This window comes from Lepidochelys kempii, chromosome 8 (assembly GCF_965140285.1).
Source record: "Lepidochelys kempii isolate rLepKem1 chromosome 8, rLepKem1.hap1, whole genome shotgun sequence".
Lineage (NCBI taxonomy): Eukaryota > Metazoa > Chordata > Testudines > Cheloniidae > Lepidochelys > Lepidochelys kempii.
In genome coordinates this window covers 46296074-46324041 of record NC_136387.1, presented here as the reverse complement: position 1 = coordinate 46324041, position 27968 = coordinate 46296074, and the positions used below count along the sequence as shown (strand labels likewise).

The following is a 27968-nucleotide window of genomic DNA, read 5'->3' as shown; positions in this document are numbered from 1 at the left end:
CAGGGGCAGGGAAGGTGTCAGGAGTAGGGCCAGGGCAAGGGTCAGGAACAGGGTCGGGGAGGGGGCAGAGGCGGGATCCTGGGTCCCAGTAGCCGGGCCACTGGGAGGTGGCCCCTCTGGGTCTGGCTCAGAGGTCTGGGGGGTGGGAAGGGGCCCTCCGTGATGCCGGGCTCAGGCTCTATGGCGGGTGTGACAGCCATGGCATCAGGAGGTGGACGATCTGCGGTGGGGCCACTGCCCGGGAAGGAGGTCAGTTGCCCCACACCATTGAGGGATGCCCCTGGTGACTCAGGTCCCGGCCGCGAGGCACCAGCCGTCACCTCAGTAGGCTCGGCGGCTGTCAGCGGGATGCCACCTGTGGCCGGGCAGATGGAAGAATCCAGGGGACCCTCAGAGGCGGGAGCGGAAGAAGGGTTAGGGGGAGGAAGCATGGAGAAAGGGGGGCAGGGGTGAGATCGCGCAGATCAAGGCCCGCTGGCAGAGGGTCGTCCTCCCCCCGAGTGACCGGGGTCAGTCCCAGGGCCTCGATCTCCTCGTAGATGGAAGGGAGATTGCCTTCCACCACCCCGGAGTTCTCCCCGCCAGCACCCAAAGCATCGCTCGCCTCGGGGCTTGCAGGGGCTTCAGATGGTACCGGGGCAGGAGGGGCTCCATTGGAGGCCTCCATGGGAAGGGACTCCAGTGGAGGGGTGGCGCTTCTCTCCGGTGCTGCCACGTCTTCCCCAGCCGGCACCGGTGGATGGAATAAACCCGTGGGCAAGGCAGAAGGCTCAGCATCAGTGCCCCCCTTCCTGGTCGTCCAGGGGGCTTCCGCATCGGATGGAAGGAGCGGAGCTCGAGCCTTCCGCTTGCCCTGCCTCCCCTGTACTAGGGCCCAGCCCTCCATGGTATCATCTGGGGGCTGGCTAACAGGGGTCAGGTTGGAGGGCAGGGGCGATGGCTCAGGGATTCGGGGCAGTAATGGTGGGGCAGCACGAGGGAGGGAAGATTCCTTCTGGGGCGGGCCCTCTCCTATGCCCAGCGGTATCCCTGCCGCACCCTCCTCAACAGGTCCTGCCAGATTGCAGGCAGCTGGCAATCAAAGGGAGAGATATTGGTCCCAGGTTAAGCAGGTCACTTTTCCCTGGGTAAGGTAACAGGCGCAGTTTTTTGTTTTTTTTTTGTTTTTTGTTTTTTTTTTTAAACAGAAAGGAAATTTATTTGTAACAATTACAGAGAATACAAAAGGAGAAAAAAAAACTTAGTAACAAAACAACGCAATCAAGAGGTATAACACAACAGCTTTCAGGAGGGAGAGGTGTTCAGGTTAGCCCGTGCCCAGAGCGGGGGGGCTTCCTCGGCACTCGTGGTCTTCCACCCTCCTGAGTTACCTGGTGGCCTAGAGCGGGGGGGCTTCCTCGACACTCGTGGTCTTCCACCCTCTCGAGGTACCTAGTGCCGCGCCCAGGGTCACCGACCCTCCCTCTCCTGAGAGTGCCCAACAAAATGGGCACGGCTGCGGGGTGGGTGGTTGGGAGGGAGGGGGGGTACACCCATGTATTATAGGACCCCTCCTAGAAAACAATAATGATGGTATTCACAGCAACTAACGGCTGTGACTGGCGGCTCTCGCTCTTTCCCTCAATCAGAGGGTCAGACGGAGAGAACCGGACGGGGTCACCGAGCAGAGAACCCCGGACAGCGCCCACCGCTCCTCGAAGGTGTCAAGGGAGTCGGTGGACGCTGCCCAGAGGAACTCCGCCCGGATACGTGAATGTACTGAGAGCCGGAAAACGGCCTCGCAATTAACAGGCGCAGTTCCAGAACGATCAGGAAGTTGCTGGAACCAATTAAGGCAGGCTAATTAGGACACCTGGAGCCAATTAAGAAGTTACCAGAATCATTTAGGACAGGCAGGTTAATCAGGGCACCTGGTTTAAAAAGGACCTCACTTCAGTTAGTGAGGTTTGTGCGAGGAGCTGGGAGCAAGAGGTGTGAGAAGGTGTACTGCTGGAGGACTGAGGCGTACAAGTGTTATCAGACATCAGGAGGAAGGTCCTGTGGTGAGGATAAAGAAGGAGTTGGGAGGAAGCCATAGGGAAGTAGCCCAAGGAGTTGTAGCTGTCACGTAGCTGTTACAAGAGCCACTGTAGACAGCTGCAATCCACAGGGCCCTGGGCTGGAATCCGGAGTAGAGGGCGGGCCCGGGTTCCCCCCATCCCCCCTCATCTCCCTATTTGATACAAGAGGAGGTGACCTGGACTGTGGGTCCCACAAGAGGGGAAGGTCCCTGGCCTATCCCCTGACCCACTAGGTGGGTCAGCAGAGACTGCGGGGATTGTTCTTCTCCCTTTCCCCACGCTGGCCAACAATGAGGTTAGCTGAGTGAACGGCAGGTTTGAGCCACTAGCAAAAGTGGCCAAACTGAGGGCTGCCATGAATCTCTGAGGCGAGCAAATCCGCGAATAGGTGCAGGACCCACCAAGGCACAGGAGGAACTTTGTCACAGTGGCTACTGTGCAGAACCATCCAATTCTCCAGCCAGCAGCCATGGTCCTGTTGCCCCTTCAGTTCTGGCTGACCGCTGCAGATCCAGCAGAGATCACGCATTGGAAAGTTGCTTCCCCAGATTATGCTAAAATAGGCAAGTTTCTCCCACTGTCGCTACCACAGCTAGCAATGGTGGGAATGCTAGAGGAGCTCAGCTGCCAGCAATGTTATCACTTTGTCTAACCCTGTTGAGAGTAGGTCTAGATGACATGTGATGGCTAAAATGCTAGCATCCTTCAGGAGCCCACCTCCAGGGGCTCAGGGAAGGGAACTATTGTAATGCTCTTCAAACTCAGAGCCTGTTCTTTGAAGGCACAGGATTCTGTATTACTTCTGAGAGTACAAACACCTGTAGTGCAGAGCAGAGAGAGGCTCAGGGGGCCTGGATGAAAGAGTTCAAACTAAAATCTCTCAAACACAGTTTAACACGGCTCAACAACTCGACTCAGTAGCACCACAGTGGGCAACATGGTTTAAACTCTTCTACTCCTGTACAGTACGTAGTGGTCAAGACCAGGCCTAACACAGAGTAAAACAGTTGCAACTTATTTTCTGTAATCACCATATTCCAAGTACTTTGAACTATTTTATATTTAAGCAATAGACGTTTTAGACCTCTGTGCCGGGGTGTCCACCCACACAAGACTGGGAAGGGTTATGGTGGCCAGGGGTGGGCAGGGAAGAGGAGCCAGGGAGCGGGGATTGGTTAAATGAGGCTCAGGTGGACAGGAACAAGAGGGGCCTGTATAAAGCCAGGGAGCTGATAGCAGAGAGGGGTTGCAGGGAAGGAGTCTGCAGTCACTTCCTGGGAGAAGGGAGATGTGTTCAGGCTATAGAGACAAGTACCTGACAGTTGCCCTCTGGGAGGAGGGAGTTGTAGGGCTGGCAAACCCAGAGCGAGGGAGAGCCAGAAAAGTAGGAAAGGCTCAGGGGAAAGCAGCAAGGCATAAGATAGTGCAGACCTAGGCTGCTGATCAGCAAGCCCCTGGGCTGGAACCCAGAGTAGAGGGTGGGCCTGGGTTCCCTTACCTGCCACTGGGGAAGTGGCACAGACCAGGCAGTGGAGAGTGGACTGCCTGGGACAGTTTGCCCCAAAAGACTGCCCTACCCCAGAAGGGGAAACCACAGAGTGATCTGGCCGGAGGGCCAAATCACAAAGAAGGAGGTTGCAATTCCTGGTGCACGAGAAGGCCTGCAGAGGGAGAAAGTGATGGAGTGTGACCACAGGAAGGGGTGTTGGCCTGACGGAGCTAATCCCCAGAACTGCCAGGAGGTGGTGCTGTCCAGCGGTGAGTAGAGCACCCTATCACAACCTCTTTAAAGACTCAGGGGTCTGGATGGACCAGGGCTCAACTTAACTGCCTGCCCCATACTATGACAACCCCAGCCAGCCAGGGTCTCAAACTGACAATCTGAGGGAACACAGCAGGGGAGGGGAGTCCAAAAAGTTCAACCGTTGTGAAAACGTCAGTTATGAATTTGAGATCCTAGCACTTCCTTTTGTGTACGCTGTACACTGTGCCTTACAGTGAAAATGGGACTTAAGCATATAAGTCATTTTGGTGCTTTTGAGAATTATACACTGAATATAACATGCTGGCATGCAACCAATTGACATAAATAGCGCCAAGACCAGCCAGAGCAATGCAAATCATCAAGATTTCTTATTACATTTCCTTGTAATCGTCAATTATCAGTCCTTTAGCATCTATATCATCACACTTCCAGTACTTCTGCAAGGCGTGAGGCTGCACTTACCTTAAGGCGCTCTTAGGAATGTGATCCCTGCTTGTTCTAATGTTTGGTATGGAAGAAACAAGTTTAAAACATCAAAAACAATTGCTTAAAGTTATTGTTCCCAGTTCTCTTGTGCCAATGTACTTGGACTTACGAAGGAGAAGATGCAGATAGCAGTAGTCCATTAAAATCCGTAATATGTTTTCTTGGTCTCTTGCTAGAAAGACAGCTGATTCTACAAGGGGACTTTCCTATACTGATTTGAATTAACAGAGAGAAATACAGTCCCTGAAATGAGTCTTGCCACCTCTCAGGCCTAGAAGCTCTTGGAGAGTCTGTCCACATGTCTGGTGGCATTTCTGGGTTCTGCAGCTTTTGTGGTTCAGCAAATTCTTCTGAGCCTGTGGCCCTGAAGGTGGCAAGAGACTGTCCATGTGGGTTAAGCACACTCTGACCCTCACCATGCTGACCTCGGTTTATATACCCTGTTTGGGGTCCGGTGGAAGAGGTCAATCCTCTTGTTTCTATTGCCAACTTGCTGAATGTGCTCTCAGATTTCCACGCTCCTGGTTTCTCAGTGGCTTTTGTTGATAGTGTTGACGTGTAACAAATTTCTTCGATGCTTTTCATATCTTTGCATTTTAAGAATTGTATTTCTCTATTAATGTCTGCTATTAACTGGAATTCCTCCCCTTCCTGCTTGTCAAGCAATTTCATTTAATATTTCAAAAGTTGCTTATGTCTTTCAATGGTCTTTTTTCCTCCTTCTGTTAAAGAAGTCCAATAATTTTAAGAGTGCAGCAATCATTTAGAAAGAAAATCAGCAAGAATCCATTATAGAGGACCTAGTTCATACATTTATATAACCAAAGAATGTATAAAGCATTGCACATCCTTTAGGGCTTGCAATAAAATAAGAGACACATCCTGTTTTTATGTTCTGTTTCCTATCTGAGGATTTGGAGGTTTCTTCGACAATATGTCTTGTAGTTTGGGAAGTGGGTGTTGATCTCTCATTGTCTTAAGTTCCTTTAGCAGGAGATAACGTGGAATAGGCAAAGAGGTGATTACTGAAACCCTCCTTGTGGACAGGAGAATAGAGGGATTGCTTCCTGATGGAAGGGGCAGAGAGAGAGAGACATAAGCCCAGAACTTCAATGAGAGTTAGATGCCTAGTTCTCATTGATTTCAATGGGAGTTAGGTGCCTAAATACACATGAGGAACTAGGCCCTAGTAATTCACTACCAAAATATTCAATGCATATTAGACATCTGTACATCTGTGACAAACATGGGAATTGTCTGTAATATTTTAATGAACTATCTGCGTAACTAGTCTGGACTTATCACTGGTGTCACTACCCAGTGAGGGGCAAGAATTGATTTCCTCCCTAGGGCCATGTCTACAAACTGTGGTCAACCCAAGTTATCACAACACATAGTCACCAAAGCTTGGACGTTGCTCAAGCACGTGCATACTTGGCTGCTTGCATCAGCACTGCAGGTAGTCCCGAGAAGTGCCTCTATTGATATGAAGTGTGGTGCACCACGAATAGGTATACTGTATGCCATGCGTTGCCATCGGTGCAATGTCTTTTGGGAAATTTTCTCAGTGGGCTGGGGGCTAGAAGGGACTAGCCCAGGGATCTCTGACTGCGGGGCCAAGTTCCCACCATGCAACTTTTTCCATCCCATAATGCCATCCATATCCCATAATTTTGGCACCTCTTTTTAAGAATCCCACAAACCCAGGTAGCGTGCACACACACAGACACGCATGCACAGAGAGAACGACACATCGTGATTGGAACTGGCTGAAGGACATCAAACAAAGAACTGAGGATGGGATAAAGTGACCAGCCTGGCAGAGAAGAGGGGTCACTCTTCCCCGCTCCAAGGCCTGATATGCTACAGTGACCAAGAGAGACTGTGATGGAGCACCTGCCCCACTCTGGGCTCTAAGGGAAGAGCTCTAGCGAAGCTGCACAGGATGCAGCCAATCAGGGCCAAGCAAGCCCATTTTAACAGGGAGCTGCAGAGCAGAGGAAGGCAGTTCTCTGCTGGGAGCCCAGGGAGGAAGGACTGTGTCTCTGGAGGGCAGAGAACTGCCAGCACCCTGGACAGAGCCGTGCTGCTAGCCGGGATCAGGAGAGTGAGAGACAATTCCTGGCTGGCTGCTGGTGTTTTCAGGCTGAGACCCTGACGCAAGAACAAAGAGGATGCTAGGGCCATGAAGAAGTGGTCAGACAATTCGCTGCAGTAGCCACTAAGGGAAGTGGCTGAATAGCGGACTGCAGGTCCCCCGGAAGCGGGGAGCACAGTGTGTGGCGTGGCCAGAGGGCTGTGTCGCTGAAGTGGACGCTGCGGTCCTTCGAGAGACGTGGGTCCTAGCGCAGGAGTGATGGCAGTGAGGAACCACTAACACAGGGCTAATTCCTAAGACAGCCAGCAGGAGGAGCTAAAGTGGTGAGTGAACCCCATTACAGGGACATATTCTGCAGCAAGGGTTTCAAGGACTTTGGAGCTTGCCAAGGTGTCCATGTGGCAGATGAGTGACACGTGGTCAGATAGCTTTGCATGGAAGCTGTTTATTGTTTCCAATATATGTTCTCTCCATTGTGCTTTTGTCCTGACTAAATAATACCTTTCATCATGAGAGCTGGTTAACCCTGTCCTTGCCCCTGCGACAACAGGACAGCAGGTGCTGAACTACACTCTGACTTGATCACGGTAAATTGCAGCATAAGTCACCAGTCTGGAGGAACCTGAGAAAGGTGATGACTAGCAGCTGGACACCTTAGTGGGGTGCCCTCAGAGGCCAAGAAGGAGGGCCAGTGCAGTTACCTCGGGAACCACGTGCAACAGAGATGACTATTTTCTGCAGTGTCTTTGTGAGATCTTACTGCATTAGCTTTATGTACCATGGGCCAGGGATTGCATATAATTCCATAGGGGAGAGGAACTGAGAATGGTGGAGGTGATTAGGCAAATTCACACAGGTTGTAACACCTCCAAGGAGATGTCACCATGCAGAGAATCTCACCTAAACTGGTTCAACTGGATTCTCCAGAGACTAACGGGCAAAGACAAGACTTTTACAATAATAGCCTGAGTTTAAACTGACGCCAGTGCAGATCCTGCAAACAGACAGGACCTTCTGGCCAAGGGGGCACCCAATCCTTCTTGGGAAGTGTTGGAAGGACTTTTGTCTGAGACTCCATAAGACTGAGGGGTGACTTCTGGTAACCTTTGCATATATATGTGTGTATAGCACATGTATAGTAACTCTTAATGTTTTTGTATGTTTTCTCTGTCATGCTTTCACCTTAAGGATAAAAGTGCTTGCTTAGAGTTGGGTGGGAACTTGTGACTGCTGGCGATTACAGCCATTCAGAGCCCACAGAGAGAAAGCAACGTGAAGATGCTGGCCTCGTCAGGCAGTCTGGCTTACAGGGGATATTGCACTGTAGGCAGGGAACTGTACAACATGGGAAAGACCCCTGTCGGAATGGGGAGAGATGCAAGTCTCTGCACAAGAGGTGACGGCTGAGGAGTCAGGGGGCTAGAGTAGGTGCCCTCAAGGGATCAGGGAGGGGAAACACAGGGGCAATTGCCCTGAACTGTGATACCATGACAATAGGGTTTCATTTGGGGGGCTGCCTTAGACAGGCAAAAGGGCTAGAGACTTAGGGGCTGTATTGTGATGGAAAATCCAACCACTTCATCCACTCCAGTAGTGGCACACAGTCAACATAAGGGATCTGGGCCTCCTGTTACACCCCACGGCATAGCAAACACACAGGGACATGATCTGCTGTAGCCAGGCTCCTGTCAGCTGCCCAGATGGCCTCTTGGGGCCATAGGCAGCCCTGTGTAAGTTACAGCGGCCCTGAAGGTGCTGTAATGTAAACCAGGGGCCTGGTCTGCAATCCGGGAGGCACAAGGTGAGTCTCCTCAGCCTTCTACTGCTGCCCCACATTTCGTACCCTGAGCAGGCTCAGCCAAAACAGAAAATCAGAACCTCTCTTCCTTTTGGAAACAAAAGCCCAGCTTCTCCTTTGCAGGGCCCAGTGTCATCAGTAGCACGGAGCTTGCCCAAAGCCCTTTAGCTCCTCAATGCAATGCAGGCTGTGGAACCAGTTTGCAAGTCAGCATCCCTTCCTGCCAAATTCATGTCTTGCTGTGATTAGGGAACTATTTACCTATTTCCACCTAACAGCAATAAGCCCTTGCTGTCTCTGGGTCTCCATCTAGTCCCACAGCTCAGATTGCATGGGTCCCTTGTTTGCTGGTTTTGAAAAGCAATCAGACAGCCTCCCACATCTGAGAACTTTGCTCCTGCCAATGCCAGCAAGGATCAGTTATGTAACTGCCAAGGGAAAGGGGGCAGTTCCACATTAAGAGAACTCCCCGCACATATTGTTGTGTGTCCAATATTCTTCCAGTGCTGTGGAAGTTGAATTACTGCGAGTGATGCTTTCCCTAGCTGCCCAGACACCCTTGTGAAGGGACGTGGCTTCCACAAACAAGACACATATGTGAGGTAAGGGAACTAAATCAATCTATGCACACAGAAGGTAAAGTGGGACCACATGATAGGGACACAGTTAATAGGCACAGCTCTTTAACTAGTACAGATGACTGGGGATGGTTTTCCCGCAATGCATTTGGTTTACTTTAGAATCACCTCTGCAACTTTACGTTGACTAATAGACCAGCTGGAAGCAGATATAGATAGATTAGATATAGAATTATATAGATATAGATTTTCATGCACAGCTGAACTTCTATGACAGGCAAGCCGAAAAGCACTTGAGACAATAGAAGCTAGGATGTGCCTTATGCAAACTTTGTTCAGTTTTGACACGTGTGTATTCGTTTCCTGGCAGATGGCTTTAGAGAGTCCTTAATAAATACAAATGGATGCAAAAAGGTGCAATTACTGGGCAGAAAAAGTGCTAATTTAATAAACAAGAGCAGGTAAACAGGATGTGTTTCTGTAGTGTACGCTCCAACTTCTGTGCTAGGAGGTAGGAACCGAAGCAACAGAGCTGGTCAGGACATGATCTTTTTTTCCTAAAAAAAGTCAGTGAAAACAAGCAAAACCCCCCCAAACCTCATGGCTGTTGAAATTTTTCCATGAAAAAATTGGGTTTTCACCAAAAATTGAAAACGTGAACGGGAAAAAAATCCGTTTTCTCCTAAAACTTGAACTTATTAACAGAAAACTCATCGTCAGAGAAAGACGTAAGACATTCCAGTGGCTGGGAGCTGATGCTAGAAACATTCAAACTGGCAATAAGTTGCACATTTTTAACAGTGAGGGTAATTAACTATTGGAATAACTTACCAAACTGTGTGCTGGAGGCTTTATCACTTGAATTCTTTCAATGAAGCCTCCATGTCCTTCTAAAAGAGAGGTCCTGGATCAGCCACAAGATATTGGGCACAATGCAGAGGAATTATTGGATAAAATTATAAATTCTGTGTTTATGCAGGAGGTCAGGCTAGATCATGATAGTGATCACTTCTGGCCTTAAATGTTTGTTAGCTATTTTTATGCAGGGTAATTCTGTTGAAAAACACATATTCTTGTTGCAATATTCGATTTAATAGGACCATGTCTCTGTCTTTGGAGGAGAACTCTATCACTGCAATGTTCAGTGATCACTTAGTACTTGCAAGAGGGACTTGAGGCTGTGTCTCTTGCCAATTTCGGTTGGACATATTCCTGGAGATTTAATCACGTGACTTAATCTTTAAAGATTAATGTTTAGTTCCTGGAGGCTCCCGGACAATCCTGGAGGGTTGGCAACCTTTAGTCTGGCCCCAAATGGCTGTGCATAACAACAAGAGATTCACAGTGCCCCCGCTCAAGCTCTCTGTCTGGGAAGCTCAGCCCATAAAGGCACAGTCCCCAGTATCACAAATACTAACTGAATTCTGTTGCTCTTTAACCACACATGAGCATCTGCTACTTAAGATCATCCAACCCCCTTTGTATAATGAACAGGAATGGCAGATGTGCCTGTTGAATCTGAGAGGCAAACTGGTAATTACTTTCTCCATAACACTGTCCTCTTTGTTTATAATATAAATTGCTGATTCTTTTCACTGAAGTGATACCAACTCTATGCCCTGAATTCTACCCACCAGCAAGACTGCATGATCTCCCCCCAGTAAAGGGCAGCCACGGTGAAGAGAGTTGCAATTATCGGAGCTGGTGTGAGTGGACTGACCTCCATTAAGTGCTGCCTGGATGAGGAGCTGGAGCCCACCTGCTTTGAGAGAAGCGACGACATCGGAGGTATCTGGAGATTCACAGTAAGTGGGGCGGTTCATTGCCTGTGGAGTAAGCTGTTTACATGTCACTAGCTACACCTGTGCGTCCCAGGCCAGTAACCAGAAGACACTTTTCATTAACCAAGAAATGAAGTCAATCTAGCTCAACAGCCTTAAACAGAACTAGTTTGTTCAAAGAATGGCAGTGTCCCATTCGAACACTGGGGTGTGGCAGTCACAAGCCTCTGTATTGGATGCAAAGTTTGGATCCCGCATGCTCCCCAGGCCCCTAGGTTTGAGCAGCGTTCAGACACAGTGCCAGGATGCAAACTCTCTGGCTGGCACCCTCCATGCTGCCCTCAGCCTCAAGACCAGTGCTGGCCCCCCTCAAGTAGCTTATGCCCACTCTCACCAGAGCTCCACACACATGGGCACTTGGAGTTTAATCCTTCGGGGACACGTAACAGATAAAGCGAGGAATTCAGCCCTTGCGAAGGAACACCTTAAGCACGTACACTTTACTCTCAGGGTATCTCTACACTGGAGCTGGAACTGTTATTTCCAGCTTGGGCAGACATACCTGCCCTCGCTCTGGGAGAGCTGGCATACTAAAAATAGCAATGGAGAGATGGTGGCATGAGCCATGAGCAGAGCTAGTCACCTAAGTACGTACCTAGGGTCATGGATGGTTTCATACTTGGGGTGGCTAGCCCCTGTCCTCACTTCTGCCACCATGGCTAGACTGCTGTAATTCATGTGCTAGCTCAATCTAAGCTAGCATGGGTATGGGGATTACGTTCCCTGCCCCAGTGTAGACATACTTTTCGAACACATATGAGATACAGATCTATGGGAAAACAAGGAACACCTGAATGTAAGACCCTGCCTTGGCGACCAAACCCCAAAGGGAGTGGCGAGATCAGTGTCCTTCAGGGCATAGAGCCCTCCAGCCTGCCCCTCCTCCTGCTCAGTTTTCTGCTTCTAGCAATGGGCTCTTGCTTTCTTGTTAGGGAACGTGTCTCTTTTAAAAGCAGGGTCTAACACTTCTTCCTGCTTCTCTTCTCACCCTGGGGCTTTTGCATTCCCTCTTTCAGATCTGTATTGTACCACAACAAAAGTTTTATTCCACACTGAGGGTTAGAGTAGAAAATGGAGTTCATAGAATCAAATGGAATTCTGAAACTTACACAGACATATTCCCAGCACTGTCGGGGGGGGGGGGGGGGAGAGAGGTATTACATTAAGTAGGTCCTAAGTCCCTGCATCCCAGTCTATCCCTATTGTACAATGATACTTAGCATCTTCAAACTGCTGTACTGGTAACTAATTAATCCTCAGAAGCCCCTGCGAGTTAGACGCCACAGCTGATGTCGGTCATTAGCAACTACTCATTTACCAGCAAAAAGCAGTTTATTGGCAACCTTTGAATAATGGCCAAAGTCCCATGCAAGCTGTGACAGCAGAAGCTGGGGCTTTCTGCAAGGGTGGGGCTGCACAGTACTTCCTCCTTCTCTCTTTGCCCTGCACCCTGCCCTGGCATCAGGGACCTGGGCTCAGCATGTCCCAGTGCTTCCTTCCCTGGCTGCAGCCCACAAATCTGCCTGCAGCCAGGGTTTTCCATGGACAGTAGGAGGCCGTGGGGGTCCACAGGGCTGCACAGTTTCTCCCACCAGCTGTCTGGGCTGCAGACTCAAAGCCAGCAAATTCATTACAAGGGGAATGTCTCTTCCAAAAGAATAGTCAATAAGCAACAAGCCAGTTGCTAATATCTGAAAGCCGTTAACATTAAGGTCAAGGGGATGGGATCAGTTCTCAGGGAAAATGTTGCTAATAACCACAAGTTGCCTTTATTAAGCTTGCTAATGATTGGCATCCACTATATTATTAACCCCACCTGATGGGTGGAGAAACTGAGGCACAGAGAAGTCAAAATGTGCCCAAGGTCATACCAGTAAATTAGTTGGCAGCTGAGGAACAGAATTTTAAGAGCCCTGACTCCCTTGTCCCATGTCTGTTCTTCTAATCCACACCCCGTCCTGGAAGTTCTTCCTAAAAAATGACTGGAGTTGGCAAAATATCTTCAGAGCGGCCTAGTAATTGGCCTGAGCAGCTCATGTGACAAAGTGCCACGCAATGCATAAGAATTCAGCTGTGCAAGCCTAAGTGAAAACATCAGCAACAAATTCCCCAGTATTTGAGTCCATTGTCTTTCACGCTGTCCCTGTGTGAGAAGGGGAAAATCAGTGCTTTAATTCACAGGGAGTGCAGAAAACACTTCAGATCCTGGCAGACTCCTCTCTGTCTGGTGAAGCCGCCTCCTTGAAAGCCCATGGGGACAAGAAAGGGAAGGTGGGAAGGACAGGAGTCACAGATGTCCGTCCCTCACATAGTCTCAGGGACTTGATTATGTGGAACATGCTCAAATGCTCCCTCAGGATGTGTCTATGCTGCAGTCACACACTGGTGGCTGGCCAGTGTCATCTGACTCTGGCTCACGGGGCTCAAGCTAAGGGGCTGTTTGATTGCAGTGTAGACAGGCTCAGGCTGGAGCCCACGCTCTGGAACCCTCCCCTCTCATGGGGCCCCAGAGCCCGATCTTGAGCCCAAAGATCTACACACCCCCTTAGCCAGAGCCCCCCCCAAGTCCAAATCAGCTGGCACGGGCCAGCCATGGGTTTTCAATTGCAGTGTAGACATACCCTCGGTGCCCCAGAGAAAGGGGAAACGGCCCTAAAGGTTGCTGCCAATGTGCCACGATGGAACGTTCCTTCCCAACATCAAGGCTCGGGTGGTAGATGCTGCAGCCACAGCGGCAGTAGGACGGCGGGGACATGCATTCTGGAGGAGGCATTCCGCCCACGGAGTGGTGACGCAGGCAGAGTGCTGCCATGGACACAGCTATCATAAAAGGCTGTAGAATGGCCTCCTATCAGAGTGCTAGCTGATGTGGAGGGGAAGAGGGCCCTGGCCTCAGATGACTCCTGAGGCAGTGCTCCCTCTGGAGTGTCTAGTGCTTCCCTCCACACTGGATCCTTAGGGAATGCCAGTGTGGACATTCCCCCTGCCCTCTTTGCGGCTGCACACGGCAGAGGAAAGGGGCCCTGCTGTTCCCCCTCCGTGACATTTGTGCAGAGATCAGCGGTGATCAGTTTAATTCTGTTGTGAGTGCAACAGCCTGGGCCAAATTCTAATTCCTAATCTCGTCTGTGTCCCGCCTTGAGTGGAAACCAAACGCTGTGAACAAAAAGGGGTTGGTAGGCGTATGCTCTCCCGGGCTGCATGCATAGAATGCATTCACCCTTCCCTGTGACACTGTGCCGATAGGAACATGTTGAAGATGGGAGGCCCAGCCTTTATAAATCCATGGTCAGTAACACCTGCAAGGAGATGTCGGCCTTCACAGACTTCCTGTATCCTGAGGATTTTCCAGTCTTTCTGTCCAACTCCCAAGTCCTGGAGTATCTCAGGATGTGTGCCAAGCAGTTTGGCCTTCTGAAGCACAGCCAGTTCAAGATGAGTTATAAAATGTAGCGGCTGGTCCACATGAGAAGATAACAATCTACCAGAACTGCCAGCTGACGGAGGAACTTCTTCAGGTAAGCAGTCTAGGCTCATGCCTTTGGCGCCGAAAGTGCTGAGCTTGGATGGGGTCAGACAAGGATCACAGGAATCAGACACCTCTCTGAGTCAGGCTATTTATTATGTATAACTTGTATTGTGGTGCTTATGAGCCCCCATCCAGACCAGGGGCCAGATTTCTAAAGGTATTTAGGTGCCTAAAGATGCAAAAAGGCATCTAATGGGATTTTTCTAAAGCATCATGGTACCTAACTCCCACTGAAATCAACAGGAGTTAGGCACTTCTGAAAACCCCACGAGGTGCCAATCTGAATCCTCAGGTGCCTAAATACCCTTGAAAATGTGATCCAGGGCCCTGCTGTGATAGGCACTGTGCAAATATACAACACAAAGACAGTCCCTGCCCCAAGAAACTTACAATCAGAGCTGGCTGCAAAATGGAAGGCCCTCACAAAAAATGTGGTGATTTTCGGGAGGGGGGGAAAGTCCCAAACTGGGACAAAATGTCAGAAATGCAGGTTTTTTATGTTGTGGGAAGAGTTTTCAAGAAAAAACATCCACCTCGGAACTGAAACCTTTGCAGCTTCCCTGGGGATGTCAGAGAGGCAGAGAACCCAGCCACTCAGACTCCATCTCTGGCTCCCAGAGCTGTGGGGTGGGGGAGAGGCAGGGAGGCCTCTGCAGCCTTCAAGGAAAGCTTGTCTCTTTCATTGGCAGAAGGTTAAATTGATAAGAGCATTCCAGGCGAGCAGCCAGGAGGCTGTCATAAACATTTTCCCGTCAGAAATTCAATTTTTTTTCTGCAAAATGGAAACTTTCTCGTGGACAACTCTGGTTTTGCAGAAGTGGCAAACTTTGACCAGCTCTACTCATGATTTAAATAAATCTTCCTACAGGCCAAAGTCAGGGCTGTCCCCCTCCCTATCTGGAAAATGGTCCAGAAAATTTTCCTAAGCACACATTTTCGTAGACTGTTTACTTATATTTGTTACACTCATATCTCATGCTGATGGACGATATTTGTTTGGTTCAATGATTCAGACCACAGTCATCAGTGTAAGGAAATGCCCAGATTTCTCTGCCACTGGCCAGTGGGCTATTGTCACGGAGTTTCATGGGAAGCAGGAGTCAGCTGTCTTTGATGCTGTTATGGTTTGCATTGGCTATCTCTCTGATCCATCTCTACTGCTGGAGTCTTTTCCTGGTACAGGATGTCTAGTGTTTACTATTAAGTATTTGCGTGTGTTTGGCAAGAAGACTAACAAATCCACAGATGGAAACATTTTTGTTTCCATGTTCTAATTTCCTGGATCTGGCAACTGCCATCATATTGACATGCATAATTAGGGAAAAGCTTTTGTTTTCCAGCTATCCCTTTTTCAGGTCTGGCTAATTGATAGGCATGCTTCCAAGGGACATGATTATTTCTCTTAAGAAGGCTGTTCAGAGAAGCTGGCTGCACTAACAAGTTAGAAAGCGTTATTGGTGTGGGTTAGGGCAACAAAAATAGCGCGGGGCCAAATTAATCTGTGGTGAAAGCAGACAAAGCTTCTGTGGAATTGCACCTGATTACAGCCGCATTTGAATTTGGCACATAATCACCAAACAGAAGTTGTAGGCCTTTCCCTAATCTTTCTCCACCATTTAACTTTGTCAAGTGCTTCTCAAGAATGAGGACGAAAGATTCACAGCAGGTTTTGCTGGTTTTTGGTTTTTTTTTTAAATAACCTGCATTCTCCCAATTGGTGTGTTAAACACAGCCATCTCTCTGGACCACCAGGAGGAACTGGGTGTTGCTCTGTGCTACCATCAGTTTTTAAACACTGGCTGCAGTTGCATTATCTCAGATTTTCTAACCACAGAGCTCACTTTGGAGGGGGAGGAATGGACAACAAAGTTTCCAGTGGTACATTCCTAAGCGGGTTGCAGTGGGACTAGGGTCCTGTCACCAAATCCATTGCTGACCATGGATTAGAATGTCTTGTTTATTTCTGAACCAGTTGCCCTTACAAACGTAGATCGACAGTAGGTCTAGTTTCAGAGTAGCAGCCGTGTTAGTCTGTATCCGCAAAAAGAAAAGGAGTACTTGTGGCACCTTAGAGACTATCAAATGTATTTGAGCATAAGCTTTCATGAGCTACAGTAGGTCCAGTGTGATTATCCAGAATAATGTAGTGCTGTCGGGTCTCTACTGTAGCACTTTTTTAACGGTATAGTAACTCCAGCGTTGTTAGTTACACACACCCACTCAAAGCCATAGAAATCACTTTAAAACATTTGGGGCCCAATCCTGTTTCCTTTACTTGCTGTTGGGGGCTGAGGGATAAGGAGGTGGTAGTTCCTTCTCTCCCCTGCTCCAGTCATAGATTCCCTGACCAGAAGGGTCCATTGTGATAATCTAGCCTGACCTCCTGTATAGCACTGGCATAATTCCCCAACATAATTCCTAAGGAAACATCCAATCTTGATTTAAAAACTGCCAGTGACGGAGACTCCACCATGACCCTTGGCGATTCTCCTAGTTCTGGTTTCTGTGGGAGGAGAAGCGAGACAGGGACAGTTCTATCTGCTTTCTCCTCCCTGGCTCTGCTGATCACCATGTCTGCAGGGCAATCACTTTTCATTGATTCCAAGACCTCCTGCATAATACAGGCCATGGAACCTCTCCCAGACACTGTCTGCATCCAGCCCATCACTTGAACTGGAGCTAGAGCCTCCCTTTTAGAAAGGCATCCAGTGTGCATAGGAAGGTTCCAAGTATGGGAGAATCTACCATATCCCTAAAGAAGTCGCTCCATTTCTCTGGAAGGGCCTTAGGACTTAGGCCCCCTCCCCTCTCCAGGAGCAAGTCTCCAAGAAAGGGCAAAGATTAAGGTTATTAGGACTATTTATCCCCTGAAAAATATAATAGCAACAAGCCAAATCCTGAAGTCATCTGTTTTTTTTTTCTGTCCTCACCACCAAAACACACCTCCCATTAACGCCAACAGACTCCAGAATATGGCCCCAAATTATAATTGACAGTTATTTAAGTGATATTTGCCAGATACCCTAAAGTGCCATTGATCATCCCTCGTGTCAGTGAGACCCTTCCCCTCTTCCTCACAGGGACAGAGACGTTTCAAGGCAAGTACTTTCACAGCCGCCATTACAAGCATCCAGATGTGTCTGAGGGGAAGAGAGTCCTTGTGATTGGCATGGGGAATTCTGGAGTGGATATCACCGTTGAGGCCAGTCATGTGGCTAAAAAGGTACAGTTCTTCCAGTTCCTTTCAAGTCCGCAGGGAGAGTGATGTTAATTTTTGTTATATGCAGTGACAGGCAGCAATGAAGCCATTTAGAAATCACACCAAGCAAACTGTCAGGAGAAAGGAACTGAGAACCTCAAACTGTGGGGGTGCAGAGGAACCTTCGGGTGGGGGCAGAGCAGGGCCTGGGCCGGCCCCCACAGGGGGCGGAGGGGGAGCACTATCCATCCCATCCCTGCCCCCAGCTCGGCTCTGGTCCCACCCACAGCTGTGTCCCAGGCTTCTGGCCCTGCTCCCACCGCAGCCCAACTGCAGCTCCACTCCCACCCCCGCCCCCAGCTTCAGCCCCTGGCCTCTGCTCCAGCCCTGCTCCCGACCCCAGACCCACCCCCAGCTGTGGCCCTAGCCTCAACACCCTTACCCCGTCTGCGTCCCCGAGCCACGGGCTTGCTCCTGGCCCCGAGGGGGGGGGGAATGGGGTAAGGGGGGGGAAGTGACCCTCAACATTTGGCGACCACTGTTCTAGAGGTTATTTGCACAGAATTGGAATATTGCTTTTTCAGAGACCCATGAGGCAATGAAAAGTGCTACCAGACCCAACAGTCTCTAGTCCTTTAACATAATCCAACAGTGTCTTTATGGCATTGTGGCTTCCAAGGTAGCGGCACTTGGACTGAGGAGTCCAATATGGCTTTGTCCTACCCCTACACCTCCCTCACACAATTCTGAGAGACCTCAAAGTCTTTGCTCATTGGTTAGCTGGGTAAAGTCAGGGGACAATCCTTGTCTGGGATTAGTTTCGTAAATGCAAGGAAAGCAATTCACCCTCCAAAGCTTTGCTGCTCTGTCTTCTAGGTGATGATCAGCACTGGCCGAGGTGCGTGGGTGATCAGTTGAGTGTTTGACAATGGTTACCCATGGGACATGGTCTTCCTAACTCATTTCATAAATGTGATCCGGAATTCCCTCCCTGGGCCCAGGTGCAGGAAGGGGCTCTGAGCTGGGGCAGGGGGTTGGGGTGCAGGAGAGGGGATGGGGCAGGCTCAGGGAGGAGACTCTGGGCTGGGGCAGAGAGTGCGGGTGTGAGAATGGGAGCAGGCTCTGGGTGGTGCTGACCTCAGGTTGGGGGGTCCCTGGAAGTGGAGACATGTCCCTTGGCTGCTTGGTGGAGGGGCCAGGCAGCTCTGTGCAGTGCGCGCTGCCTCCGCCCAGAGGCGCCACCCCCACAGCTCCCATTGGCCACGTTTCCCAGCCAATGAGAGCTGCAGAGCCTGTGCTTGGGGAAGGGCGGGGACAGTGCATGGAGCCACCCAGCTGCCCCTCGCCTAGGAGCCGAGGAACATCTCGCCACTTCTGGGAGCTGCACGGCACCAGGTAGGGAGCCTGCCAGCCCCGCCAACCAGACTTCTAATGGCTGAAGTCATCAGGGTCCCTTTTCAACTGGGGTTCTTGTTGAAAACCAGATACCTGGCAACCCTAGATGTAACATAGGAATGTATAAATCTACACCAGAAGGCAGGGTTCGAGATGTGATCAGCTAGGTTTTCATAGGACAGCTGAAGAAGTGGGTCTCCTGGCCTGCTCTGTGTAGAGGTGTGGAACACTAGCATTGTACAGCCCCAGGCAGGGGTGCTGGAATGGGGTGGGCAGGAGCCATGGCCCTCCCACTTATTACCAGCTATAAGGGAGAGTGATGTGGGGGGAAGGGCGGAGAGGAGTGAGCAGCGCGGTGAGGTCTTGGGGGAAGAGGTAGCATGGGAGTGGGGCCTCAGGAGGAAAGGGCAGTGCACAGGAGCAGGGCCTCAGGGCGGGTAGGGGTGGCGCGTAGGAGCGGGGCCTGAGGGTTGGGGCAGGGGGCAGCACATGGGAGCAGGGCCTCGGGGGAAGGGGCAGCGTACGGGAGCCAGAGCCATGGTTCGGGCACCAGTGGCCCCCCACTTTTAGGGACCTTCTGCCACTCCTGTGGCCAGGAGCTAGTCCTGCCCACTAAGCTTTCATTATGTAGAGACTCATAAAGAGTCAGACAGTTTTTGAAGTGCATTTCTGCTCTGAAAAGTGACTCTGTAAAAGTACTGTGGGCGAACGGACCAGAACCCAGGAGAGCTGACAGTGATGTTTGCGTGAATATAGCAGGTTACAGGAGGGGTGACTTTAAAGACTTCAAGACCCTGGAGTCTCGTTCGGAGTTGGGTGGTAAACAGAACCCTGCTTTCACATTTCTGAGTCTTCCAGGTTGGAGGTCATTCTCCAGCTCGCTGCTGAAGCACATGGGGTTGCCCTGGTTGCCCCCAGCATTCTAACTGTTTCTGTTTCAATGCAGAGATGTGATACGGGAGCCTGTGCTGAATGATGACCTTCCAGGCTGTATCATCACTGGAAAAGTCTCAGTAAAACAGTCTGAAGGAGATCAAGGAAAACTCAGTCGTGTTTCAGAATAGCCCCACAGAGGAGCCTGTTGATGTCATCGTCTTTGCCACAGGATACAAGTTCTCCTTCCCTTTCCTTGAGGAATCTCTTGTCAAAGTTGAAAAGAAGCAGGCATCCCTGTACACATATATCTTCCCCCCCCCCCCCATCTGGAGAAGCCAACCCTGGCCATAGTTGGCCTCATCAAGCCACTTGGCGCAGTCATGCCAGTTGTAGAAATTCAAGCTCACTGGGTCACACGAGTCTTTAAGGGTAGGTGGAGCAGGAAGGTTAGTACGACGTGAGCACTTCCTCAAAGAAAAAGGCAGTGTTTCAGACACAGGTGGTGAGCAAGTGGGTATGTCGCCCCATGGCGATGCAGACCTCAAAGGGATTCATCCAGGACTAGGAAAGGTAGTGCTCATAGACTGGTATCTAAATTGGGTTGCTCCACACTTTACCATCTTATAGAACATTTTACAACCCAGTGGCATCCTTAATACATGAACAAGCAAAATACCCCAAGAATCATCTTGGAAATAGTGAGCTGGATCTGTCTGAATAGAATTGCAGAGCCCTGTTTTATCCTCTAAGATACAGGTAACTCCCCTTGAAGAAAAGGGAAGTTTATTTGTATTCAGTGGTGAGAGAAGAGGGCCCTCTGTTTGTAACAATTGGGAAGCCATGACATGAGCGCTCACGTCAGCTCCTTGTGGATGGTGCAGTGGCCAGACTCACTCAAGAGTTTCAGGAGGCATTGTGTCCCCTTGAGGCCCACCACAGTCCTGGGCCTTAAAGGTACATTCCTGACCCACTGATAGGCAGCTGTATCCCTTTAGGGGCAGGAAAAATGGAAGAGCTTTTGTGTTACCAGGCAGAGCCGGTAATAACCGGGATTCTCCACTGCTGCACTAAGACCAGGCAGAATCCAACAGGCTGGTTCATCCTTTTCTCGTGGAGGGAGGCAGTTTCTCATCACCGGAGAGAACAGTGTTACACTCAGGACAACCTGGGGCCTGATTTTGATCTCACATCCACTGGTTTCACGCCAGTGTTGCTCCTTTGGGGCAGATCCTGATCTCAGTTATATCAGTGTAATTTCAGAGTAAATGTTGTGGACTTTAACAGGGTTACTCCAAAATCACACTGTGTGATTGAAATAATGTTCTGGTCCCTGGTTCCTACAGACGAGGATTCAAATCCCAGTCATCAGAGAAAGAGCCTCCAAAGCAGTGTCTAGACTAGAATAGAGGAGGTTGTTAGAAGGCACTAGCTAACACATTCCAACTAAGATGTTTCAGAAGTCTGGTGCAGACAAAGCCCTGGTGATACCGGTAGTCTGTGGCAATGGTTCTCAACTAGGGGTACGCAGAGATTCTCCAGGGGGTACTCAACTAATCTAAATCAGTGTTTCTTAACCTGGGGGTTGCAACCTTTAGGGGGGCTATAGGATGGGTTTGAGGGGGGGTCACAAGTGCAGGGCCAGCATTAGGAGGTGGCAAGCAGGGCAATTGCCCGGGGCCCCATGCCACAAGGGGCTCCATGAAGCTGAGTTATATGCGTCAGTCCCACCACCTGGGGCTTGGGCGTCAGCCCTGCTGCTTGGGGCTCGACATTAGACAAGGCTCACAAGTGAAAAACACACTGAAATGTAAGTACAATATTTATATTCCAGCTGATTTATTTTATAACTATGGTCAAAATGAGAAAGTGAGCAATTTTTCAGTTATAGGATGCTGTGACACTTTTGTGTTTTTTATGTTTGATTTTGTCAGCAAGCAGTTTTTAAGTGAGGTGAAATTTGGGGGTATGCAAGACAAATCAGCCTCCTGAAAAAGGGACAATAGTCTGGAAAAGTTGAGAGCCACTGGTCTAGGGGGAACCTAAGCTTCAGCCAGTTTAGCTCTTGTAGACAAATCAGTGTAGATTTGAACAGTAGACTTCTCAAACATCTTCACAGATTCAAAGAGTTTAAGGGCAGAAGAGATGTTAGATGAGCCAGTCCAACCTCCTGTACAGCACAGGCCTTAAATTTCACCTCCGCCCCCATATTGAGCTCAATAACTTGTGTTTGGCTAAAGCATCTCTTTCAGATGTGAAGACATCAAGAAACAGAGAAACCACTATTTCTCTTTTGTTTGTTCCAATGATTACTCACCCTCAGTGTTAAAATATTGCCTTATATCTAATTGGAATTTCTCTGGCTTCAGTTTTCTCCCAGAAGGTTAGAGAGCACCTCTTTAAATCCTAGACTAGACAAGGTGTAAGAGAGGATGTGATTTGAGATGGTTCATTAGAACAATTAGGCCACTTGTCCAGCTGACAAGCCATGAGTTCTCTCTCCTTCGGGGAACAGGAGCCAGGGTTTCCAATCTGAGAACAAGCTCCAAATGACTCTGGCACCAGTTTAGCTAAATGGGCACAAACACCTGTGTGGATGCTCTTATTTCCGTGGTTTATTTCAGCATTGTTTAAATCTGCTCATAACTGAAGTAAGCTAAATTGAAATAAGAGCGTCCACACCAGCCTTTTCACCGGTGTAACTAAATTGGTTTAAAATCCCAACTGAAGTTGAACAGGTCCACCACTTCATGACGACAATCCCTTTTCTGGTTTCTAGGCTTGTGTCAGCTGCCTCCAGTGAGCACCATGGTGGAAGAGATCAACGAGGTGAAGAAAAACAAAATTCGCTGGTAAGCCTTGTCACCTAATGCAAAAGACTTTGAGCCAGATTTAGAAACCCCTGAACTTTGGGAGGTTATCAGAATGCAGTTCCAAATTTGGTGGCTGCTCCCTATCTCTTTATTGGGGTGTCCAAAATCTAGATGTGGATTCAATTAGCCTACATCGAGTGTGTTGGAAGTCCATCTTTTAGCTAGGAGCTATGTAATTATACAGGAAGTTTGGAATATCTATTCAAAGAAACCCACTGATGATCAAGCAGATCAAACTGCAAATGAAAAAAAAATGGGACTGAATTTCAATAGCATCTCCTCTGTTTTACCTATTGATCAGAATGACATCCCTTCCCCTTCTTTTCTGATTCGATAAGGTTCAGTTTGTCCTATGACAATATCCTGAAAACTGATTGCCTCGTGTATATTGATGAACTTGCCTCCTTGATCAGCACAAAACCCAATGTGCTGGCTCTGCTCTTCAAAAATCCAATCCTGGCCATGAACATTTTCTTTGGTCCATGCATAGTGTACCAGTACCGCCTGACTGGACCAGGGAAGTGGGATGGAGCCAAAAATGCCATCCTGACCCAATGGGACCGGATAGTGAAGGCCACAAGAACATGAGTTGTAGAGGAGCCTCTAAACTTCTGTTTCAATTTGCTTAAACTAATCGGCCTTTTTGCTCTCTTCGCTGCAATTTTTCTTGGTTTCAAGTAGTCCTGGTGTGATGTACAAGCCTGCATGGATAAATCTTTTCTGGCTAGACAATGTCTCTATATGGGGAAGCAGGAAAGCAAAACAGACAAAGGTCCTGGAAAAACAGAAGGGTTTCTAAAGTTAATCAAACTTTAAGCAATGTCACTAAAACATTTCTCCTCTAACTAAACTATATACCAAGACCTGTCTACCTGAGACCATTGCACAGATTTAACTAAACGTGTGATGGTAAACTGGTGCAGGCCCCTGTGTGGACACTCATTTCTTTTAAAAGTGATTTATTAGGGCTAGCTAAAATCTGTTAGGAATGGGCATCTGGGAAAGAGACGCTTTAGCTCAGCCGGAAGCTGTGGGCATGATTCAGGAATCAGTAGGTGGGATTCTTTGTCCTGTGCTACACAGGAGGTCAGGCTAGGAGACCATAATTGTCTCTTCTCCCCTTACATTGACATTTCTCAGATAAAGGAATGGGAAATTTAAAGTCCCTGGGTTTTAATAATCAGTTGTTAAAATCGCAAGGCCCCTCACCTGCAAGGCGCTGAGATCCCTCAAATCTCTCTGGAGTTAGTTGGCATTGTTAGGGAAAAAGGGTTCCCCTCCCGTCTAGGGTTAGGAGGGTAGCCTTCCCTGGACTTCTGTATTAGCCAAACAAAACACAGAGTCTTGGCTCTTAGATAAAGTGAGGCACTTTATTGCTAGCGAATACGACAGCTGAAGGGCTCACCAATTCCTTTTCAGAGGAAAATGGTGAAGCCCCGAACAAAGAACAGGGATGAGCTTTTATAGCTTGGTTCAACATACATTGTGATATCTCTTCCAGTTCGAACCGGTTAACCCAGTCTGTTTGAAGTTCTGGGGTAGGTAAGAGCATGGAGGCTTATCTGTATAAGGAATTCTCTCCCCAAAAGCAGGGAGTGCAGGTTACACACAGTTCGCATTCTTTCTATCCATAAACAAAGTAGAAAGGACAGATAAGCATAGAAAAAAGACAGCAGCGTAGCTTTACATGATTATAGGGTCGCTTTCTGGGTTTTTTTCCTATCAGCATCAAGGGTGTTCAGCACCTCCCAGGGAAAAATCTTTGGTTATTTGCTTTTGAGGCTGGGCTAGTTACCAGCAGACTCATCCATATGGCAATGATTGCTCCTGTCTGTGGCTGCGCTGCTCTTTCAGGAAGTCTTAGGTCCTGAAGATCTTGTGCAGTTGGCTCAGTTCTGTTCCTTTATTAACAATCTCTTTAAAGTAATAAACATGTCAGCTCTTCCAGAGGGTTTGCTTTGAATTTATTGAGTTGGTTGCCAGTTCTTCTGTGTGCATGCTTTGTGGGAGAACGGATGGTCCTGTGACTAGAGGGCTAGGGTGGTATTTGGGAGACCCAGGCTCAATTCCCTCCTCTGCCTGCTGGATTCAAGGCCCAGGTCCTCCTCAGACTTCCTGTGTGACCTTGGGAAGCCACTCTCTGCCTCAGTTCCCCATCTGTACAATGGAGATAATAACATATCCTGGCCTCACAGGAGTTTGGCGAGGAAAATACATGAAAGACTGTGAAGTGCTCAGATGCAACAGCAATGGAAACCATTTAAGTACCTTAGATTACTACAGGCTGTAGCATTAGCCCTTGAAACTTATGGCTTCTTTGTTTTGTTTTGGCTGCCGTAGACAACCCTTCATAATTTAGACAAGATTGTCATTGTGTTGTCATGCTTTTTGCAGTGTCATAGCTATATTGATCCCAGGATATGAGAGACAAAGCAGGGGAGGTAATATCTTTTATTGCACCAGCTTCTATTGGTGAAAGAGACAAGCTTTCAAGCAACATGGAATTCTTCTCTGTGTAACTTGAAAGCTAGTCTCTACCATCACCAGAAGCTGGTGCAATAAAAGATATTAGCTCACACCTACCTTGTCTTAGTGGTGCTTTAACATGTCTTAGTTCCCACAGTTGTAAGTTCTAGTGTGGACAATACAAAGCCACAAACATTTATGTGATTAAAACTTCAAGGGTGTGGCTGGATAGCTACGTTTCAGCTGTCAAGTGGAGTGTATTTGTGGAGAGGAGCCACACCAAGTGGGAATGACCCAGCCAGAATTCCTCTAGACCATGGTCTTTTTTTCATAGAGGTGGAGTCTATAAATTTTCCTTCCTCTCACCCCCATGCTGATGCAGGTTTGCTGGCCAGTATAGATGGAGGGGGGTCATGGGCCTGCTCTCACCCCAGCTGCAAAGGAGTGAGGGCATGTACATTGTGACTTCACCTTTTCCCTCCCCCCAGCCACAATCTGGCCTTAAATGTTTTGCAGACCCAAGCAACCGCCTGATCTGCCTGCATGGCTCAGTCATCTTGGTTACTATGTGTCAGGGTTCCTTCCCCACTCTGAACTCTAGGGTACAGATGTGGGGACCCGCATAAAAGACCCCCTAAGCTTATTCTTACCAGCTTAGGTTAAAAACTTCCCCAAGGTACAAACTTTGCCTTGTCCTTGAACAGTATACTGCCACCACCAAGCGTTTTAAACAAAGAACAGGGAAAGAGACCACTTGGAGATGTCTTTCCCCAAAATATCCCCCCAAACCCTACACCCCCTTTCCTGGGGAAGGCTTGATAAGAATCCTCACCAATTGGTACAGGTGAATACAGACCCAAACCCTTGGATCTTAAGAGCAATGAAAAATCAATCAGGTTCTTAAAAGAAGAATTTGAATTAAAGAAAAGGTAAAAGAATCACCTCTGTAAAATCAGGATGGAAAATACTTTACAGGGTATTCAGATTCAAAACACAGAGGATCCCCCTCTGGGCAAAACCTTAAAGTTACAGAAAACAGGAATAAACCTCCCTCTTAACACAGGGAAAATCCACATAAAACAAAAGATAAACTAATCCGCCTTGCCTGGCTTACCTATACTGGTTGCAATATTAGAGACTTGGATTAGGATGGGTTGGAGAAGATGAATTTCTGTCTGGCCTCTCTCAGTCCCAAGAGAGAACAAACATGTAAACAAAGAGCACAAACAAAAGCCTCCCCCAGCCCCCACCAAGCTTTGAAAGTATCTTGTTCCTTTATTAGTCCTTTGGGTCAGGTGCCAGCCAGGTTAGCTGAGCTTCTTAACCCTTTACAGGTAACAAGATGTTGCCTCTGGCCAGGAGGGATTTTATAGCACTGTATACAGAAAGGTGGTTACCCTTCCCTTTATATTTATGACACTATGGTTAGCCATTTAGAATTAGTGCATTTTTCCTTTTTTCTTGAGAGCGAATAGGAATGCATTTGAATTTCAATGCTACACAGGGGGAGGGAGGAAGGGTGTAAAGGTCAGAGGAGCTGAGGAGTGAATGAGCTGTAACCATATGGACTTTACTCTCTAATGTAATCTATAACCAGACAAAGTTAACTCAAAACCCAGTCAAATGCAAAACGAAAAAGACACCACAGAACCAGAAAGGTGAGTTTCTTTACTTAGAGTCCTTATTCCTGACTGCATTTTTCATGCTTTCAACAATCAATCCGCAAACTTGGCTGTGTCCAGAACCCCAGGGAGGACTGTGATTGGCAAGTGTGAAAGAAAGGTGTGGTGGGGAAATATTATGCTTTGTTTGACAACTACTCGTTGCACACATACAGAGCAACATTTCTGTATTAATTCCACCATGTGCTGAAGGCACACATCCAGACGTGTACTTTTTGCTACGACTTTGGATAAATGTAAGTAGCTTTTTTTTTCTTCTATTTGTTACTGCTTCTGTCTCATAAGAGACACAAGGTGGGTAAGGCAATATCTTTTATTGCAGCAACTTTTGTAGGTGGAAGGGACAAGCTTTTGAGCTTCATGGAGCTCTTCCGCAGGGCACTTATGTTCTTAAAATGACACTTACTGATATAGTTTATAATACATATGTGTAGCTAAAGTTGTATACAAATTATGGAGTAAAATAAGTCCCATTTTCAAAAGTGACTTGGACACGTAGGAGCCCAAGTTCCATTGACTTTCAATCAGATTTAGGCTCCTAAATACCTACATTCAGTTTGAAAATGGGACTCAATAAAATTGTTCAAAGTGCCCATAGTTCCTATGGAACAAGAAGTAATTAAAGTTGTAGGTAGGTTTCATAGAATCATAGAATATCAGGGTTGGAAGGGACCCCTGAAGGTCATCTAGTCCAACCCCCTGCTCGAAGCAGGACCAATTCCCAGTTAAATCATCCCAGCCAGGGCTTTGTCAAGCCTGACCTTAAAAACCTCTAAGGAAGGAGATTCTACCACCTCCCTAGGTAACGCATTCCAGTGTTTTCACTAAGAGGGTGGTGAAAAGTTTTTCCTAATATCCAATCTAAACCTCCCCCACTGCAACTTGATATGCTCAATTTTTTTAATTGCCTTCTAACTTTCTGGACAGAAAAGTACTAAACGTCCTCCTGAATTTTCTCATGATGTCTCAGATTGGGGAATTTGCTTAGCAAGTGTCAAAGAAATCATTCTACTTCTTATCTCCCTCCAACTGTTGATTGAATTAACCAATTTGTTTGACACCTGGGAAGCTTACAATAGGGTATGAGACTTTGTCTCTTACTGAGCATTTGGAAAGTGCTGGATTAGATATTTATTTGCTACGTAAGCAAAAATTACACGTTTTCCATTTTTTTTTTTTTGCCCCCACAAGGTCTTTTGCTATTGCTTTATTGGGTGCCTTAACAGAAACCCAAACAGTTGAGAACATGTTAATGTACAGTTTTATTAAATATTAACTCTGAATTTCCTGGGTTTCCAGTGTTTGGGGCTTTTTTGTAATAATGG

General features: G+C 48.1%; 1 protein-coding gene and 1 pseudogene across 2 annotated transcripts in view; both read left to right on the top strand.

Annotated features, from left to right (window-relative positions):
* Nucleotides 1–162: 162 nt before the first annotated feature.
* On the top strand, nt 163–23083 carry LOC140916451 (flavin-containing monooxygenase 1-like; annotated as a pseudogene).
* Nucleotides 23084–26525: 3442 nt separating this feature from the next.
* FMO4 (flavin containing dimethylaniline monoxygenase 4) overlaps nt 26526–27968 on the top strand; it is a 34071-nt gene continuing 32628 nt past the window's right edge. Inside the window, exon 1 of one of the 2 annotated variants that reach the window (XM_073356354.2) lies at nt 26526–26619. The gene's annotated coding sequence lies outside the window, so the exon portion shown is untranslated. The other variant, XM_073356355.2, reaches the window with a different exon arrangement.